The following is a 22481-nucleotide window of genomic DNA, read 5'->3' as shown; positions in this document are numbered from 1 at the left end:
ATGGTGAGTATTACACAAAGTATAAAGTGATGACTTAAACCAGCCAGATGACAGATTGTAAGCTCTTTAAATATTCAGACTTCCTTATTCTTCGTCATCTATGTTGAGATATCAGTAATAAATCATCATCTTTATTTATTTTAATAATATAATGTATCAATCCACGGTACGTCCTTATATGGTATACGACAAAATAAACCAATAGAGATTTTCCTCTCCTTTTTACCCTACGGTGTGTGTTATCTATGCTATTTGTTTTAAAATATTATGAAAATTTCACCCGTTTTACACTTTGACAATTTTTCCAGTTTTAGGGTAGATTATCTGCATTTGTATGGACACACAGGCGATAATTTTGATCATTTGCTGGCTTCCCCTCTCTATGGGTGGGTACATGCGGCCCATCCACACCCCTCGCAAAGGGTATTAATTACAATTAGCTCTCAGCGGGTTTACTCTGTGATTCATCACCGGATTGGTGAGCAATTTCAACCAGCTACTTCAATACTCATCATTTATAGTACGTTCTATTGATGACAGTGATACTAAATTATAATTAAATTGATGAAATATTTATATTTTTGACATTTCAACAAAGATGAAGAAGAATATGGAAATCTGGGTATTTAAAGGGCTTATGACCTGTCATAGGCTGGTTACGTGATCACTTTACACACGTACAACATTCACCATTCTACCCGTGATTGACAACCTCACTACTCATATTTTCAGAACTCCTAGATATATTGATCCAACTCATATGTACTGTACATATGAGTTCACAACAGTCGTTTGATTCTTTTGTTAAATAAAAGTTTTTCGCGGCTACGTAACAACTATATTGCAGTCTTTATACGAAATCAACAACAATTTCAGGATTAGAGATGCTTTTAAGTTTTTATTTACTTGTTCTTATAATAAATAAGGATAAATGTATAAATATATATATGTATATTATATATATATATATATATATGTATATGAATATATATATATATATATATATATATATATATATATATATATATATATAAATATATATATAATATATATATATATATATATATATATATATATATATATATATATATATATATATATATATATACATATATCCTTATTTATATAAAGGCTGAATCAGAAATAACTGAAAATATTAAGGGTACTCTGGGATGGTTTAGATATGTGGAGTAAATGGATAGCAACATAATAACTTATAAAATATATATGCCAAATGTGAATGAAACTTGAAACGGGTAAGGCCAAGAAAGACTGCACCTCAAATCTTCTCGGGTCTACGTTTACTGTAGGCCACGTATTACTAGATGTATTGATGTAGAGGGAGCTGGGAGTTTATATCAGGACAGACGAGTGTGGCATTTCATCCTCTGCCTTTCCCTTTAGTGAAACGGCGTGTTGGTAGTAGTGGCTGTATTAGTAAACTCGTCTTTTATTTAATTGCTTTTAATCGTCTTTTATTTAATGGACCAAATACTTATCGCTCACTCCTTTCAACAACGTCATATATAAAAAAAAAAACTTGATTTTTCAGGAGATCGTTTTTAAAGTTTGAGAATATAATAAAATGTATTTTAAATAAATATCAAGCCACTTATTGAACTTGTTTCTGTGCAACAGATCTTTTTAGGTAAAACCTGAATGTTTTTTCTCCATTTGAAACATATTTAGTATATTTAAAAAAATTATTTAACATTACTTTTTCTTCAAAATGCAAAAACAACACTTTCAGCCTTGTAGCGGGTAGTTATTAAGTTAAAAATATGCCGCTTTTGGTGGGATATAGTACATTTTCTGGGCATTCCGAAAACATGCACAGCTGAAAATTGATTATTTTTTATATATGACGTTGTTGAAAGGAGTATTATGTAGATTATTATGTAGAGTATTATGTAGAAGCATTATGTAGATTTTTTCAATTAGGATACATGTTTATCGATGGAAGTGTTTCTCCTTCAATTAATCAGAGTAATATCAACAACCTGAATCTTACAATGTAATAAGTTACCCTAGCACCCTGTGTAATAATTTAATTAAACAGTAGAAAAAAAAGCTCTCTCCATCGCGGAATTCGAGTTGATTTATTAAGTTGCGATTTTTAAAGTACTCCGCAAGTTACAATACACGAATTATAATAAATTGAAGTCACGCCAAGTTTGTTTTTTCATCATTCGTGCGAGCTTTGGCTCACGTAAATACGGTGTCTAACGAACTGGGACATGACTTTGCTCTCCTTACAGTAATTTTCGTGTTAAATATCGTTATGGATTTCTTCAATCGGGTCACCGGTTCGAGACGGGGAGACGGCGAAATTTCAACTCTAGAATGTGGGTCACGACACTGTTTTCTATTCGTTTTCTGGGTTTGTTTACGCTGGATGGTTTTGGGCTGATCTAGTGTTATCTTGGTTTTTAATTAAATGAAGCCAACTTGACTTGTCATTTTTTGGGGAAAGTGTGTTCAATATGCATAAATACATAATAATTCCGATTCAGATTGAGGTCTTGCCGAACTACCTACATTTTTTAAAATTATTATTTTAAAAGCATTTTTAATCCTAGATAACTGGACTTGTTTCAATGTACCTTAAATGTACGACGATGAGAAACACTCTGTAGTGTAATAGTGTAATGGTCAGCACGCTCGGCTACCGTCTTGGAGGTCCCGGGTTCGATTCCCAGGGGGGGTCAAATAAATATCAGCAATTTTTTCACCCTAATATTTATTCAATATTTTTTTAGACTGGTATCTCAGGTTTCTCCTTTCCTTCGTGTATTAATGATCAAGATACCACTGCGTTCATATAATGCAGTGCCCTATGCACCATCGGGAGCGAATGGAGGTTTTATGAAAAATACGTGTTTATAATGTATTAATATACATATAAAATAATGAAACTCACGGCTCATGCTCTAAAGAAGAATAAAATGACAATTTATAAAATATAATAAATATTTTCGCCCACTTTTCGATTGAACGTATTATAATTTATCACTTGTGCCAATGTGTATTCACAGTCTCTCGTAGTCTCCCTCCCTCGTTTCATCGTCCCACCGGAAGCGAAGGCGGTGAATGCAAAACGTAAACTGAATAATCGTGTCCACTTGATCACAACCCTTGCCACCCCCTGTACTCGCCCAGCCAGGCATCGCGACATCCCCTAATTATGGCCACATGATTGCTACGGGGAGCCGAGGGCGCGTGCCTGAAACAGGAGCACTCTGGAATGCAAAGCCTATTCCTTCAGGACTCTTCATATTGTATTACCAGTGTTGTTTTCCACTCGAGGCTTATCGTTTTATTTATGAACATTCCTATTTTCATCTCAAAACTCGATGTGCCGCAAAAGGATGTAAGATGTAAGATAGATATTCGAATGGTGAAAAAAGGAAAGAGTGCAAGGTTGAGATGAGCATTATCGATAAAATTGAGATGGTTTGGGCATGTGGATCTAATGAGTGAGGAAAAAACGTTAAAATAAATCTGTGAAGTGAATGTAGTTGGAAAAGGGAGCAGAGGAAGACTGATATGAAATTAATCTTATTATTAATAAAATGAATCCAAGAACCGGAGCTTCCAGCACGGTAGTCAAACACGTTAACCACTGAACTATGAACACGAATATTTTAATATCAGTTTAAGGATATATTAAGTAATACATGAAAAATACATATAGCGTATAATTATATAATATTAACCGTGTATAAATGCTTATTAGTGAAAAAATATAATGTATCAATTTTTTTCTTCTTCTGTTAATATGTTTTAAGCTTAGTGTAGATTTTGATGACGGTAAACTCGCATTCAAAATGTTGTAGATAATTCACTACACTCATTGTCGAACAACGTATCGTTTCCTTCCATTTTTTGTTAATTCAAACGTCTTTACCAATCATGTTTTTTTTAGTGAAGCATTTTTTCGTAACATGTCTATGTTCCCTTGTTTCCGAAATGAAGTGATTACCAATTGAACACGCACGTGCGTCAGCTCTAATCGGTTACGCGCACGTTCCCCGTTCTACATACCTATGTTCATGATCGAACAATAACGTTTGTCGCCATTATATAGCGCATCGCTCTAAGAAGAATTCGCTGAAAATTAACGCACTCCGCACCTATTTATTCATTAAAAGATGTAATAATTATCCACGCTAGAGATGGCTACCTTTTTTTTTTATCGCTGGTGGGTAATTGAATAGTACGTTTATCGTTAAGGTTTATAGCGCGGCGCTGCATACTTACTATATTTTTTGGAGACAGGAAAGAAGATAAAAGTATTGCATGTATGATAGTAGAATCGAATATTGAAATAATGCTTTTTACTCGAGAAATGTACAGAAGTTAATAATTTACCGAGTTCGCGTTTACTGTGTGGAATTATAAGCCTTTATATTATATTTAAAAAAAATCCAAATACGATCTCTGGTGATTTTTTAAAAAGTAATCACACAATAATTAATATACATATTAAAAGTAATGACAGAATTATCGCAATAATAAATATACATATTATTTATCAGAGCCCCTTATTTATATAAGGGTCTCTGCTAAATAAAAAGCTTACTCAACTAAACCGTAGATGCTACCAAGAACTTAAATATGAATGGACGTGTCACTTATACGATCTATATGAGTTTCAAAAATTTGAGTATTGTGTTTGTCAATCACGGGTAGGTTGATGAATATTACACGTGTGTAATGTAATCAGTTAAACCACCTTATGACACGTCGTAAGCCCTGTAAATATCCAGACTTTTATATTCTTCATCTATGTTGGAATGTCGATTATTAATTTTTCTTATGAAACCATTTATTTTAAAAACTTAATTGAAATATTCTCCCCATTGTGTCGTTATAAGTTATGAAGAAATCGTAAAAACTATCAAGAAAAATGGTAAAGGTTATTTTATGACATTAACTATGTGTTGAAAACGGTTGGTACGGTGAAAATCCGATCAAACAAACTAAGACTTAACGTGTTGAAATTAATTGAAACCTTCAAATTGTCATGTTGGAAGATTTACATATTTTACCCTTTCAGGCTATCCAAAATACACTCGCGCTCTATTCAAGTTCAAAAGCTCAAAATATTATTTATGAATTGTGACGACTGCTTAAATTCTTTGAGCGCTTTTGGCAGACGATATTTCTTTAGACGTATTCAATTATCGCCTCAATATAAGCCGGCAAGTACATCTGTACTTAATTCTCTATAAAACACGGAACACTAAGGTTTAACGAGACCAATACCCTTTATCGCCCGTAAAGTCTTGAACACACAGTGGGTACCGGTGAAGAAACAGCGATATTGAAAGCTCTTAATATTTGTAACATGAGTTTTTGTTATCAGTTAGTATTAAAAATGGATACAGTACGATCGGAATTTCATTTTATTTCAAGATATTTCATAAATTTAAAGCAATATGACGTGGTTTGGCTGGGAAACTTTCATTGCGAGTTCGATTTCCGTAAGCTAAAGTTTTTTTTCCATCTCTGTCATTATTATAATGGTTGTGTTAAATATATTTTACTTATTTTTATTTTTATTTAGAAATGAAAAAACCGAAGTTAAAATAAAAAGAGATATTAATTTATTTAAATAGTCGAAATATATTTTTGAAGTAAAGCACACAAATCACAGTTAACAAAGATTAACAAAACCTAAAACACATATTTTTGTTGAAAAAACTTTGATTTTAATGCAATTAAGTTGTACATACAACCTACAATCCATAGAGTCATTACAAAAAACCTAAGTATAAAAGGGCTATGCAAAAATAGATAATGGAGGTGGGTAGATTTGAAATACGTCGCATCACTTGGCCATGTCGTATTTGATTGCATGTCATAAAAAAGTTTATTTCATAAATTAATATTGTAAAATGTCAGTGACGGAGCATTTTTGCAATTTGAAATTATGTGTATGAAATATAAAAAAAAATGTAATTTTTCCAAAACTTTATAATAAAACTGGTAATTTGTTGTAATTACTTTAATTTTTGATATTTTTCTCCAACCGGTTTCGACAAGAACCTTGTCGTTTTCCTTGCCCTGAAGATGACGAGGTTCTTGTCAAAACCGGTTGGAGAAAAGTACCAAAAATAAAAGTGTTTAAAAAATGTTTTAGTTTATTTTTATAAAGTTAAATAAATAAACATAAATACTGTGAGATTGAAGTTTGGCATGCCCTGGCGTTTGGTGTGACGTGAATCCCCGTATATTGAGATATTTAACGCCCTTAAACACAACAATAAAGTGTTACATAGTGAAAAGCATTATACGATACGCTATGTGGGTGGCGAGACTACACATCGCCATACAATTCCGCTGCATTGAAACATCACTCTGCGCCTCTTAATGCTCTGCCGGGCGGGAGGTGCATTGTAACTCAATTTATAAACGATTTTAGTTCAAACATTAGGTGTTTTATTTTCATTTTTTATATTTACTTTTCACTTTATAAAAAAAGTTGTATTTACCAAGTGAAACTCAAATTAAAAATGATTAGATGCACAAAGTGAAAAAAAAATTAGTTGATTTTTGTTTAGTTGTAAGATATTGTTTCTTTCTCTTAGCAATAACCACCCCAAAGTCCTTTTTTTCTGTAGATGAAGTTAAGATAAAATAAAAAAAATATCTTCTTTTTCGTGTTTTTTTTTTAAAGATTCTTTGTAATGATTGGTTTGCTTCTTTCATGGTCAGTCTCCACCCGCCTCTATCCCCCGCTCTACTCTTCAACTCGGCGAACTTAATAATCTAACGATGCACTTAATCAACTTAGGTTACTCAATCATTTCATTCCTATCTATTTTTGTTTTGTTTTGTTTTGTTTAAAAAATCAACTTATTGCCACATTGTTACCCCACGTTACTTCGTACAATATATTGTATCGTGTAACGTTTTATTTTGTCATCTTTAGTTTTTATTATACAAACACATATATGAATTGCCATGATTTTTGTCATAGAAATATTTGCATATTTTATTACATACACAAATATTTCAATTTTATGCTATTTTCGTGAGCTTGAGCGACTCATTGTCAAAAATAGGTTTATAATTAAAAAAAAAAACATGTAAGACTCACCCCTACCAAGGAATATATATATTTTTAAAATTTATTTTGTTTATTTTTAATTTACTTTGTTTATAAAAGAAATAATAATTTTAAAACGAACTCCCTCTCTAAACTCATGTATCTACTTTATTAGAGAGGTAGAAACGTTCTATTTGAAATGTTTTGTATATTTACCAACAATTTTTATGTATTTTGTTAAAAAAATCAATATTAATTGTGGTAGAGTGGGTTCGAACCCTGAAACTCTCACTTGAGAGTCGGCTATAGTAATAACCCAACACACTGGTGGATTATTCTTTTTTTTTATAACAACCAAAACATTTTCAGTTTCTTGTATTATTTGTTATTTTTATTTCCACTTCTTATTTATAATATGTTCTATTTTAGACAACCACGTTGCCATTCTTGACAACGACGTCTACCCATTATTGACAACCATGTCTCTAGTGAAGTTCTAGTGATTCAAGAACAACGTTTCGAAATTGGTTCAAATATAATATATAGAACATCCAAGAATTTGAGTAGTGTGGTTGTCAATATTGGGTAGAATTGGTGAATATTAACGCATGTAAAGTGATCACTCAAACCAGCCTATGACGGTCGTCAGCCCCGTAAATGCCCAGACTTCCATCTTTGATGAGATGTCAAAAAATAATATGAAAAATAACTCCTATAATTGGAGATAATCCAGATTTTCTATCCTGCCTGGAGCTTTTTGCAGAATTTTATTCGTGTGACAAGCTCATATCAGACCTATTGTTTCAGTATCCATAATGCATTGTTTTGTGTTTCTACTCGTATCTTCCTACTTCCTTCCCCACAATCTATCACCTGCTCGTGCCCGATATAATTGGCTGCTTTCTATTCGGCTACTGCAGCGGCTGGCTCGGGATGGCGGATATTTGCATGCTGTGTCTATAACTCACACGCCTTATCGCGGTTCTAACTCCCAGTCGCATACGGCACACATCTGCACGCCTCTTCTTACACGTACTTCTGCGCAAATAATACATATTCAAATTATCCATTATTCCTATGGAATATGCTGAATTTTTACATTATTCAAGCATTAACTATTCGAACACTTTCAATGAAAGAACACTTTTTTTCCTCACTTTCACTGTGACAAATTTCATAACGTTTTGAGCGTGTCGAATTCTCCATTTCGGAGTTATTATTTTATTTTTTGACATCTCAACATAGATGAAGAAGAATATGGTAGTCTTGGTATTTATAAGGCTTATGACTTGTCGTAGGCTGGTTATCACTTTTCACACGTGCAACATTCACAATTATACCCATGATTGACAACCACACGAATGTAATTTTTGGAACTCCTATATATGTTTATCTTTTTTTTAATATATTTTTTTATTTGTTCAGGAATTGTAGAGCTTTACATTAAAAAAAAGTATATAATAAACAATAGTTACATTAGCAATAATAAATATTACATTACATTAACAAAAATAGCTACATTAATAAAAATAAAGCCAATTAAATAATTCCACATTTATGTTTTAATAACTATTAAAAACATACAGAGATAAAAAGGGTATATATCATTAATATTATGACACTGTACGTATAAGTTCACAGGAGTCATTTATGTTTGGATTGGGAAAGCTTTTTTTCATTAATAATTATAACCAGTTATACCAATAGTATCAATAGTACTAAATATATCAAAAAAATCTCAAATAATAAGATTCTCAATGTAGTGAAGTTTTTTGTCAACCCTTTATTTTTATATACTTATTTAATGTTTACTCGAGATATTGGAATGACTGCATTATTACCAGCACTTGATCAGCCTATGACGCATCATTAAAAAATTACTTTCACTACTCTCATTAATTCCTCTCCTTTCCTTTTCCTTCCTGCAAAATCTATTTTTAAAACCATACCCTTACCTTTTTACTCCCTTCCTCACACACACACACACACACTCCCACACATTTTATTTTTATTTTTTATCACTTAATGTTTTAATAGTTATTATAACATAAATGTGGAATTGTTTAATTGGCTTTATTTTTATTAATGTAACTATTTTTGTTAATGTAATGTAATGTTTATAATTGTTAATTATTTTTATTATATACTTTTTTAAATGTTAAGCTGTACAATTCCCGAACAAATAAAATAAAATAAATAAATAAAATAAGCCCTGTTAGTACCCAGACTTCCATATTCTTCTTCATCTATGTATAGATGTCAAAAAAGTGACAATAATTTAGCGAAAGAACAGCAAATAATAAATATATTTTTTTTACTTAGAAGTGTTCCAAGTACCCACTGTTGTATTACGAGTATTAAATATCACGCTTTACAGAGATCTTTTTTGCTTGCTTTTTAAAAAAGACTGTTTTACAAGACGATTCACAAAGTGACGCGAAATTCCCACACTAAAATACAAAATCGGTAAACGCACAAGAATATCGGATATCAAATGCGCCGATTTCGGCTCAGTAATGCCGAATTCTTAACAATTATCTTCCGGTTTCTGTCAAATCGGTAGTCTTCATTATGGAAGAAGTTATTATTATATCCGGTTTATTATTATCGCATGGATAACGAGAGAATGAATAAGAAAGTATATTGGGCAAATGTGAACTAGAGAACGAGGACAGCCAAAAAGACTCGGCACGATCAGATCAATCAGAACCTAAAATCTGGCGGTATCAAAAGTCTGCGTAATCGGAGAGCGTGTATGACAAGATGTATGGATTTGAATGAAGCTAGGAGTATATGTCAGGACAATAGAGTGTGGCGTACCATCCTCTCTGCCTACCCCTGCAAGGAACTGGCGTGATGGCAGTAGTATAGTAGTAGTATTAGAAAATATTATCCGTTTTCTTTTATTGGCAGCCAGTCAAGAAGTATTCGTACCCATGCTATTTGGGCTATAAGCATATTGCGTTATTCACATATAATATAATATAATATCTAAAATATCCATTGTTTAGTAGCGAATGGGAAGATTGTTCAAATTGTATAAAAGCTTTTCGAAGTGAAACTTTTAACAGGGCATTTGTACTATTTCATAACGTTTATTGCAAATTAATAACATTTCGAAAACGTGCTAGGAATTCGTATATTTCCATGTATTATTGACTAAGTAATGCTTAGACGATTTATTACGAAGAGTATCTAAAGCAGTAATTCTCAATCTGTGCTCCGCGGAGCACTGGTGCTCCGCGAAATTATGAAAACCGAAATTTAATGTTTGTTCATTTACTGTGCGATTTGAGTTGCAAATATGAAAAAAAAAGAATAATTACTTTATCAAAATAGATCGTACTCTTGAAATAAAATTCTCAGAAATAACTCTGGATGCATTTTGGATTTTTTTTCTAGACGAATCGAATACCTAGCTCTCCACAAGGGCAGTGATAATTTTATTACAGTTTTCCACCTCATATTTTTGTGAGCTAGATTTCTCCCCAACGCGAAAGGCTTAGATATTAAGATGAAGAAATGAGAAAGCTATATCAAATATTAGACCTTATATCGCTGAAATTTGTAAAAGCCGACAAGCTCAGGTGTCACATGAAATAATTTTCATTGGAAAAGTTTCATTGGAGTATTTATGTTTTTATCTTTTTTAAATAAAATAATTAGTTTTAATAATAATTTTTAATTAAAGTTATCTTTAAATTGTTAAAGACTTGATTTTTTCCACTTGAGTTTATTTATGACAACTAGTTTCGGAAGCTAAGCTTCCATCTTCAGGTTCTTAAAGTTAAACTCAAGTGATAAAAAAAAACATGTGTTTTCTTTAATAATTTAACATGTCTTACCACAAAGTAAATGCCGAAACAATAAATAAAAGTTATCTTTGTATGTTTTTTGAATCTTTAGTTTTGGTGTATCGCGAATTTTCCTTATCATCAAAAGTTCTCCGTGACTTAGAACCACTGATCTAAAGTATGGACTTCAAGGCGTGGAATTTCGTTTACAAATTATTATTCCTCTCGCAAATGTCGGTAAATAATATTGAATAATCATGATGTTTATATCACTCGGCCACGGAGCCGTAAATCCACCTTCAGCGGGGTAATGCGCATTGTAAATTGGAGATTCTATTTACATAGCGGCAATACATTATCGGGCCGATACGATCTGATGGTCCCCGGGCTTATGGTAGTTCAGCAATAAATATGCGGCCGCTGCCGAACGGCATTATGGCGGAAAATGGCGCTATCTGCGCTTTTGTCAACTCTATCGCACAAAGCGTGCAGTGCTTGCACAAGTGCTTGAAAAACTCGAAAAAGTAGAACCGCACTAAATATAATATCTGCACAAGCTAAAAATAAACATATAAACATAAAAAAAACTCTGTAGAGCATATAATAATATCGATAATCTTCGTGAGGAACAGTTGATTTTCCTTCCGAGTACATTTTGAAAATGCAGTACATATAATACCAATATTCTTCGTTAGTAACAGTTGATTTTCCTTCCGAGAACATTTTGAAAATGCAGTACATATAATACCGATATTCTTCGTGAGTAACAGTTGATTTTCCTTCCGAGAACATTTTGAAAATGCAGTACATATAATACCAATATTCTTCGTGAGTAACAGTTGATTTTCCTTCCGAGAACATTTTGAAAATGCAGTACATATAATACCGATATTCTTCGTGAGTAACAGTTGATTTTCCTTCCGAGAACATTTTGAAAATGCAGTACATATAATACCAATATTCTTCGTGAGTAACAGTTGATTTTCCTTCCGAGAACATTTTGAAAATGCAGTACATATAATACCTATATTCTTCGTGAAGAACACTTGATTTTCCTTCCGAAAACATTTTGAAAATGCAGTACATACATGTAACTACACTTATTGAGAAAATATTTACATTTTTGACATCTCAACTAAGATTAAGTAGAATATGGAAGTCTGGATATTTACAAGACCTGTGATCAATCTACCCGTAATTGACAACTACACTAGTCAAATTTTTGGAACTACTACATGTATCATTGATCTCATGATGTTTTATGTGTGTGTCCACTGGAGCCTTCTATATTTGAGAAAGCTTTTATTTACCAGAGACTCTTTTATTTAGGTGTATGCAAGATCGTAACCGAAATTTTTTACATACTGAGAGACACCTTAAAACATTTTTTTATTTAATTATTATTATTTTTTATTTGTATACATTTATTTATATCACAATTTTTACATATTTAGAACATTTTTTTTGCAGAGACCCACCAAGCCACCTTGTGTGTCTTGTCGGTGGATTTCTTTTTTAATACATTTTTTATTGTTTTTAACGATTTTATACACACAAAAAAGAGAGAATAATTAAGAATATTAACATTTTACAATTTTCATAAAATTAACTCTTTATCATTTACTTCCTTTATTTTGCCTTTGTTCCATATTTTATTTTGGCCTCTAACACCCGTCGGCAACAAATTAAAAATGTTCGGAACAATATATTGCAGTCGAGGAGTCGAACTCCCATATTTATTGTTAATTCTTGGGACTATCAAACCTTCGATGTGTGTAAATCGTGTATCATGGTTGTGTACTAGAAGATTTCGATATTTTTGTCTAGTCAATTTTATGCAGCTTATAATTTGACCAGATAGTAAATTTTATTCACAGCATTTTGATTGTGTCCAAGTACTTGTTCACGAATCTAGGTTTCTCCCCTTATTATTTTCTAATTTTAATAATGTCTCTTTCCATCAATATGCAAAAATGAAAATATAAATTTTGTGTACATAAATATTAATGTACAAAGCCTTTGAAAACTTTCTATTTGGTTATTGAATCCCGTCCTGCACTTTCCCGTCCGCTTATCTGCGAACCAACCTCGCAATGCTCCCGAGGGATAAAGCCAATTTATTGGGGATTTGTGAAATCCTCTCCCACCTTTCACTTCTTCACCCTCTCAATGCTGATTCCCGATAATAAAATTCACGTGAAGAATATTCTCGAAAAGCTTTCATGCTCAATAATTGTTTTTTTTTCTCACATAGTGTTAAAAGAAAAATTCAAACAAACATTTATAATGATGTCAAATCGCTGAGAATAGTAATGCATATCTAGAATATAAAAAATGCAGTTTATTGTAATCGTCAATGTTAAATATTCTATGTTTTTTTGACATCTCGACATAGATAAAGAAGAATATGGAAATCTAGGATAGATTTTGAATGTTTTCATTGTCTTACATTGTGAAATTAAAAGTATTAAAATGTGTGTTTTCGTTTTTTTAAACCACACTGTGGCACACCGACGCATGGACGGGTATAGCTAGTATTTTTATGTATTTTTTAAAGTGGAATTTGTTGTTTTCTATATTTTGATTCAAGCGAAATAAATGCAAAAGAAAATTGTTTCCTTTTTTAAAATACGAAAGAATTATTATTTTCACATAATCTTTTTTGACATCTCAACATAGACGAAGAAGAATGTGGAAGTCTGCTTCTGCAGTTATTGAGCAGAAACTCTTATATTTGTATGTGAGGTCCAAATCCGCGATTATAATCACATACATGAGAAACGCCGGAAAATAACCTTTTTATTTCTTATTTTAGCTTATAATTTGACCAGTTAATTTATTAACAACATTTTGAGTTTGTTCAAATACTTGTTCACAAATCTGGATTATCTATAATTATAGGAGTTATTTATCACATTATTTTTTGACATCTCAACATAGAAGAATATAGAAATATGAGCATTTACGGGACTTACGACTGTCATAGGCTGGTTTAAGCCCCATGAATGCCCAGACTTCCATATTCTTCTTCATCATATTGAGATGTCAAGTATAATATGATAAATAACTCGTATAATTGAAGATAATCCAGATTTGTGAACACGAATTTTGGACACATTAAATGTTGTTCAGATACGTATGTTCAATTCCTGAGACGACGCGTGCCTGCTTGCCCATTTTGCGACTTATTTCGCCACAATGCCCAAATGGTCGCAACATTTTCATTTGCCTGTCAGCTTGCTCAATTCTACGGCTGTCCGCGCGTCGCTCCGTGCGCCAATTTGTATAGTCAACGGTGACCTTAATTCCTATCAAATGACTCAGAAAAAACATCCGAATGTACGCGTATTCAGGGTAAATTATTGAAATTATATTTAGGAGTGTACCATGTGGTACATGTATAATTTCACTGTTTTATTTTTTTTGGTTGTAAAATTAATCCATTGCGAATGTGTTCCGTTAATGGAAAATAAGATTTAAAAGTCCTATATTATATGATACAAGATTTTTTGTTCACCTAAAAATTGTGATGAAAATGTATATTTCAGAAAATAATATGAACACCTATTTATTTATTTCTGTATAATATTTTATAAACGTAGTAAGGTACAAACGTTTCGGCTTCAAAGTGTTCGCGCGCTAAATGTAATAATTAAAATTACCATTTTAAATTTGATATTTTTTGAAGAATAATATGTTTATTTTTGCGTTAATTTTTAACGTTCTTGTCAAAAATAAAACTGCTTATATCGGTTATCGAATCGTTGTTTAGTACTACGAAGTAAATGATTATCTTGTACATGTAGATACATATATTAATTTCGAAGAACAACATATTATTGCAATACAAAAACGGTGTTTTAAGCAAAAAAAGTCAGTTACGTTAAATGTTACCTGAACATGTGGACATGGACATGTGATGGAGGTTTGGACATGTGGAACGTGTGAGTGAGGAAAGAACGGTAAAACAAATTTATGAGGAGAATGAAATTGGAAAAGGAGGAATAGTAATACCGAGGGAAACTTGGCACGATCAAGTATGTCATATACTTGAAAGCGGCGGGTACGAAGAGATGCATGAATGTGAAAGAGGCGAAGAATGTTTGCAATGACAAGAGTGGTGTGGCATTCAATTCTTTCTGCCTACCCCTGCCGAACGCGGCGGGATGGTGACTAGTTAGTTGTACAAGTCCTGATCGCAAATGCACACAACACGCGAAATCTTGCTGCCTTTCGTGCCGGATATCCTCGTTGGCGGATTACGCCGACTCGTTACAATTATTATGACGAGTGTAATAAACCGAGTTATTCGTGGGGTAGTTTTACTACTGGAACGTGTCGAGAGCCGCGGACTTACCCTACCTACCCCATCCACGCAGATCCGCTCTCTCTAAACATCGTCCGGCTTTTAAGTGCCGGTTTCGCTTGGCACTCTATACTTTGGCTAGCCAAAATACTCCTTGTACGTTTTCCAATTCTTCGCACGATTTTTTTTCTCCCAAGGACGTGAGGAGTGACAATCAGTTGATTGGCGCGCTCGTGAAAGTTTTACGATGTTTTCATACTAAAAACGGTTGATCCCGTACGATTTCGTGAACAGAGCTTTATATACCTAAAGCTTACAAAAGCGCTCCATCTCAAATGACATCTGTTTAGCAGATGGTTGAAAATACATATATTTAAATTTTAATTGAAATTATTTAAAAAGTTTATAAAATTTATAAATCTCAATGTTTGTTTTTAACCTTTTTTAACATTTTTATTTTTGATAAGTTATTTACTATTTTTCCGAACTGTTTCGACAATGTTTGGGAGACATTAGGTGCCAATAGATAAGGTTCAGAAGAAGCATGGTGCATTTTTTTCTTTTGAATCATCATTACCTTGAGCTGTTTTTTATTTAAACATTTAATTATGACTAAATTTTGAGTGTGTCCAAATACTTCTTCAAAATCCTAGGTTTTCTCCACTTACGAGTCTGGGTATTTACAGGGTTTATGGCCTGTCATAGCCTACTGGTTATGTGATCACTTTACACACGTGCTACATTCACCATTTTACAACATTCACCATGTTTCACGTGTGTAAAGTGATCACTTAACCATCCCATGACAGGTCACAAGGCCCGTAAATACCCAGATTTACATATTCTTTTTCAATGTTGACATGTCATTTTTTTTTATTTTTTTATTTTATTAAGTCTTTCATTTTGTGTTAATACCATTTTATAATACAGTCGAAAACAAAAGTTATAATAATTTTTGATAATTTACATAGCATTTCGTAAAATACTACTTCAAGGGCGCGTCGCTGTGATTGAATTTCGACATTTAAAAAAAATTTTTTTTTATAATATTTATATAATATTCAGTAATTTGGGACACAAGAAAAACGCTTAAATATATTTCAAGGAAGGCATAAATTTGTCTATAATAAATGGTAAAATGTTAATTTAACGCTGGGAATATCGATTTTGTTATATAAAAAGTAAAATAATTATTGGCTATCATTTTTTAGAGTGCCCACGCGTATATTCTGTGTAAATATGCGCTAATGATTATAAATTCAATTTAATTGTCTTTTTATTTACCTGCAAATCAACGTAACCCATATTTAAATTAATTTGTATAGCGCTGGATTGTTAAATGTGTGCTCATTTCATTATTTATTTATGTTCTTAGTAAACTTTACTTTAACAACCGAATTCTTTCATAATTATTTGCAAACAAAATATTAAATGTTTGCTTTGAGTTTTTTTAATAATTTATAACTCATTAAAAATAATTAAAGTAGGTCGCTGGTCGCCATCTTTGGGACGTCAATTCGTTGTTTTAGAAAACGATTTATAAAAAAAATACTTTTAAAACGGTAAATTAAAACGTATCATTGTATCATGGGAAATCACTCACAGAACCACGAGATCTTTTACACTGTTACAAAAAAATAACATTCAGCCAAAGTAAGGTAAATAAATATTGATAAATATTTTTACCCTCCCAAGATATTATCACCACTATTTTTCATTGATATTTTAACATAGACAAGGAAGTTTTTCAGAAGGGAATATGGAATTCTCGCCATTTTAAGCATCTTCTAGAACGCAAAATAATCCTCAGATGTTTCAGCTCTAATTACTTCGTATGAAATTTCAGCAGATGACAGCACTAAAAAAACTTGCACGTGAAGTGTAAAACGTTCTTGTCAAATAAAAAGTTTAAAAAATCATATTATGCAGTATAAAAAGTGATCACTTAAACCATGGGTCGGCAACCTTTTGTTGTAAAAGGGCCAAATATTTTTCATGGGGATCAGTGCGGGCCGCATTTGCAGTAGGTATACATACAAAATTTATGTACAAATATTTTAGTTTTAAAAATAAAACGCTAAGTGTATATTTTAACGACATTTATTGTATTTAATAAAATCAATGAGATTCCCTTCGCTCCCTTTCTCGCTTCCTTTCACTCGATTGTGTATAATATCGTCCGTCATCGTGCGTTGCGGCGAGAATCTCGCGGGCCGCACCAAGATGTCTCGCGGGCCGCATGCGGCCCGCGGGCCGCAGGTTGCCGACCCATGACTTAAACCATCGAATAATACGTCTTAAGCCCTGTAACAAGTGTTTTTGCCTAGAATTTTTACTTATGAATTACATGAAATTATAGTAACTTTAAACATACAGAGTAAATCCAATCATGAATAGGCATAGGCTATAAAACTTAAAAAGTTGAAGCCTGAGTAGGGTAATGATAAACGGTGTCGCATAAGCCGTAGCTAGATTTCAGAGTCACTAGGACGTTAGGCAAAAAAAGTCCTGTAAATGCCCAAACTTGCATTTTCTCCAATGAAAAACTTTATTGTGTATGATTTCATTAAAAATATTTTATATTCATTTAAAAATGTAACGAGGTCCCATTTAGACTGAAAATGGTGAACTGTCTTCAAGATAAGATTAAAATAAAGGCAAGTGAATCAAATTATTAAATCAAAATAATATATCGTTATTTCATATTGCGTATGTTATTTATATATGGTGATTCTAATTCGTTTCTTTAACTGGGTAGTAAATTTGATTGAAATTTCATTTGAAAAAAGCTAATGTGTTCTCATCACGAGAGTGAGGATTAAATCAAATATTTTTTTCTATTATGAATAATAATAAAAAATTGGTATACATAATTTTTATTTCGTCAGTTTACTCTCTATTATACTCCCCCTCAGATATGAATGGATAAATGCTTAATGATATTATTGCGTCAACACGACAAGATGAATTAGGCCCATAAATTGTGTATTGCCCTAATGTCCGTGACATGATATTTGCCCATAAATCACGTTTAGTAGGATCACCTGGCAATTAATTCGCTCATTTACCAGGTTTATGACTATTAGCCTTCGCTCAATATTAATTTGGCGAGCGGACGTACATACATATTCACACGTGAAATGAGTAGTCCACTTGCAAACCACGTTATGTTAAAATAATTAGTGTTTAAGGTAATGGCGGTAATCGGTAGAAGAAGGCAAAATAAAGGAATGGGTAAATGATCAAAAATTAATTCTATAAAAATTGTAAAATACTCTTTACTTTTAATTTTATTTCTTTCTTTTTATGTGTATATTAAGTTAAAATTGATAAAAACAGTAAAAAAAACGTATGTAAAATGAACTTCACTCCAAGATACACAAGGCGGCTTGCAAAAGAAGTTAATTTTGTTTGTTAATTTTTAAATGAATGCATACAGTATATATATCTATTTATATTTGTGTATAAAGTTGACAAATAAATGTTTAAAAGAATTACGTCTATGTCTAACATAATCGGCTGAAATTCGTTAAATGAGGAATAAAATGGAATAGAAAAATCAATACTGTTGCGAAACTCGTTATGCCGATCGACTTTTCACTCTCAAAAATCTCAAAGTTACTGTAAACTTGCTAAGTTGCGTAATGACTCTCGCAAAATCGCACAAATCTTGGAAATCGATCGTCAAAAACGTACTTATGTTACCTGGATCTTGGCACTTGAAAATTAATGCCTCTAAGTGATTATTTTTTCAAGAAGAACAAAATGAAAATACTATAGAAGAAACTGATAGTGAAGAGACATAATGTATGAAGAAATGGAATTAAGACTATAATAATGGATTAAAATTGTAATTTCTTAAGAGTAGATAGGATAGAAGTTAAAATATGAAACTATTTCAAAATTGCTCATGTTGATTGAATACAGTTATATTGTATTGCAGTTGCTAAACTATCTATGTTTAAAGTACTTCATGCAAAACTGTCTATGTTTAATTTTAAAATGCAACTTAACCAAAATGAATTTGATATGATCCTAGACTTATGTTATACGCAAAGGAATGCGCCTTTATATCTTAACTATAAGGATAAACATTTTCATTGGTTTTCTCATATAATTGCTTTTTTAACGTAACGTGATTTGCAATTGGACTACTCAAATATACAATACAATACTTCTTTCCTTTCTATCAATGCATCCCACGCCATAAATCATTCATCGCAAACGTTTTTTATCCGGTGAAAAAATGGGCGCGCATTTAAAAATCGGGGTTGATTTTTTTACCCTCTTCGCTATTAACACCTATTGGGAGTTAATTTTGAAATAACCTATTATTATCCTCTTGTGGCTGGTAAATTGAAAGAATGTGACCATTGACTCGATGCCGTTAAAATGCTATTCATAGACCACGACTTTAGTATTGTACGTAACGACTTTTTTGTCTTCGCGAACAATTCATATGAAAAATAACTGTACTTTTATATTATTTTGAGGTCACATTTTTCGATTGTAGTATGAATGCAAATATTTTACATTAATTTCATTAATTGATTCGGCAGTCACTTTGTGCAGTCTATTTTGAATCAAAATTTTACTTGGTACATAATACTATATCTAAATTCTATTATTATACGTGTTTAGATGCATTCCGTATTATTTTGTTGAAGCGCAATGCAACTTGTCACAATGGATTTTAAGAAATGGTGGTATTTTACAATAATTTAGTATTTAACCGATAACACTTATTCTAAAATGATTAAGGACACACTTTCTTTTTATACCACTTGACTTTATTAATGACTACTAGTTTCGGAAGCTAAACTTCCATCGTCAGGTATAAATAATAACAATGACGATCGAAGTTTAGCTTCCGAAACTAGTAGTCAATAATAAACTCAAGTGGTATAAAAACAAGTGTTTCCTTAATCACTTTAAGAAGTCTTACCACAAATTAAATGCCGATACAATAAATAAAATACACTAATTCTACATTATTTTTTTAAACTCAAAATACTTAAGTAGAAGTGCATTCCTAATAAACCTGCTCTAAACTCACCTAATGTTGTACTTATTAGTCAGAAGAAGAAAGAAGAGGATGTGTTCATTTCACGTGAATTTACTGTCAATAAAACGTCACTGATGATCATTGAGCATCATCATGTCAGGGGATTATTATTATATAAAAACTGATTTTCCTTAAGAAATTCACATGTAGAGAATAAATATTTGTGTGATTCTCTCGAATGCTTTATAATAATAATAATAAAACCCTTATCCGCACCCCAATGGTGCATAGGGCACTGCTTCATATAAACGCAGTGTTATCTCGATCGTTTACACGTGAAGGAAAGGTGATCAGCCCTCCGCTTCAGGTACCAGTCCAGGGTAATATTGAATAAATATTACAGTGCAAAAATCACTTATATTTATAATTTGACCCCCCCTGGGAATCGAACCCGGGACCTCCAGAATGGTAGCCGAGCGTACTGACCATTACACTACGGAGGCGGACAAACAAATGCTTTATAAACGAAAATAATTTCCTTTCAACTATGTTTTATTAGTATTTTTCTTACATATGGTATTTAGTATGGTCTATAAACTTGAAGAAGGTGGACATGGTTGGGACATGTCCTTAGAATGCCACCTGAGGGCATCAACCCCTCATGTCGAGTAGACTCGAGAGTGGCTCGATGATCTGGGGGCCACACGAGCTTAAGTACTCTCTTATGGTAGAGAAAGTCCAAAAGAAGTTTTTGAGGTATCTCTACATGAGAGAGTACGGCTATTATCCTTGGCTCTACCCGACCCAGTTTCTCCAGGGTATGCTTGGCTACAATAGTTTAGAGACTAGAAGGAATGCGTATTTGATTACGCATTTTTATCGATTGTTGCGCGGTATGATCGATAATCCTGAAATTATCCAGAGCATTGGTCTGTATGTTCCCGATAATTACCTAAGACAGCGTCGGCATAGATTGTTTCAGATTCCTATACACAGGACCAACCTGCCGATGGTTATGCCTGTAGGAAGAGCTACCGCTATGTTGAACAATATCACATTGGATATTGATCTGTTCCATGTGTCCGAAGGAGTTTTCCGAAGCGAGATTCTTCTACACATTTAACAAGAGTCTTCTTGTGTAATTTTTAATTTGTTTTTTTAATATATACGCCTTAAATGTTTGTTTGTAATGTATATATTAATTATTGAATAAATTGAATTGAATTGAATTGAATTGAATGTCTCTTCTTCCAACCCCGAGGATTCCGGCGCCCCGGAAGGCCGCTGACGACCATTCACCGACTATACTCAGCGGAACTTCGAGACGCCGGACTGACCTGGGAGGAAGCCAAGGAGATGGCGCGTGACAGAGTGACTTGGAGACGACTCGTGTTGGCCATATGCTCCACCTAGGGAGCGAACATGGAAAGAAGAAGAAGAATAAACTTATGCAATATCTACTGCTAAAATCATTAACCGTTTTTCATTTTCTTTTATTAACGACTCAATACATACATTTGTAGTTATATTTTCACCGTGATTCCTCGTACAAATAAAGTATGCTAGCCTCATATACTAGCTGCTAGCATTACTTTCAGCAGTATCCGTCATCCATAAAAATAAGAATCCAATTTCTCAGGCCTGCGTGACTTAAGACGTTTTGGAAGGAAAATTAATTGATATTTCTTTTATTGAATAATTATACCTTAATGTTACTGATTCAAGACACAGTGATTCGTACTGATTCGCTTAGCACGCCATTTTAATACTTATCTTTCATGTTAATTATTCCTGGCATTTTACTATTAATTCTCAAACCTTTTTGATCCTACCATCTTGAATTTATTAATGATTTAGCTTCTCCGTATTCCTTTTATTTCTAGATTTCAGATTAATATGTCAACAATCAAACGTCGTTTGAATAACTCGGTTATTTTGAAACATAATTATTTTATAATTACATATTTGTGTGAATTTGTACCTATTCGATTGGAAAAAATCGGAATAAGGGATATAAAATGTTTACTATAAAGTTTTCATCCCTCCAATTTGAACAACGTTTCTCGCGTTATTTTCTAACTCCAAATTGTTTTGAAGAACGGACAATAATTTGATTTCGTTTACGTTTTAATCTTATTCGTTTGCACTAAATACTTCATTTAAAGCCCCCTAAGAGCGATATATTAAGATTTATTAAGCGTACACAGACGAAGCATATTAAATAAAAAAGATTTATAACAGATAGGCGTCTCCTAATAAGTAAAAATAAAAATTCTAAAGAAAATTCACTTACGATCCAAGTGAAAATGACTAATTAGATAG

At 32.4% G+C, this 22481-nt stretch overlaps 1 protein-coding gene across 1 annotated transcript in view; it reads left to right on the top strand.

The window, feature by feature from the left end:
• Ino80 (chromatin-remodeling ATPase INO80) overlaps positions 1-22481 on the top strand; it is a 124227-nt gene that overhangs the window by 63384 nt on the left and 38362 nt on the right. The window lies entirely within an intron of this gene.

The sequence above is a fragment of the Brachycentrus maculatus genome, unplaced genomic scaffold (genome assembly GCF_059751285.1).
Source record: "Brachycentrus maculatus isolate JH-2025_06_01 unplaced genomic scaffold, ASM5975128v1 h1tg000173l, whole genome shotgun sequence".
Taxonomy (NCBI): domain Eukaryota; kingdom Metazoa; phylum Arthropoda; class Insecta; order Trichoptera; family Brachycentridae; genus Brachycentrus; species Brachycentrus maculatus.
This window is presented reverse-complemented; position numbering and strand designations above follow the sequence as displayed.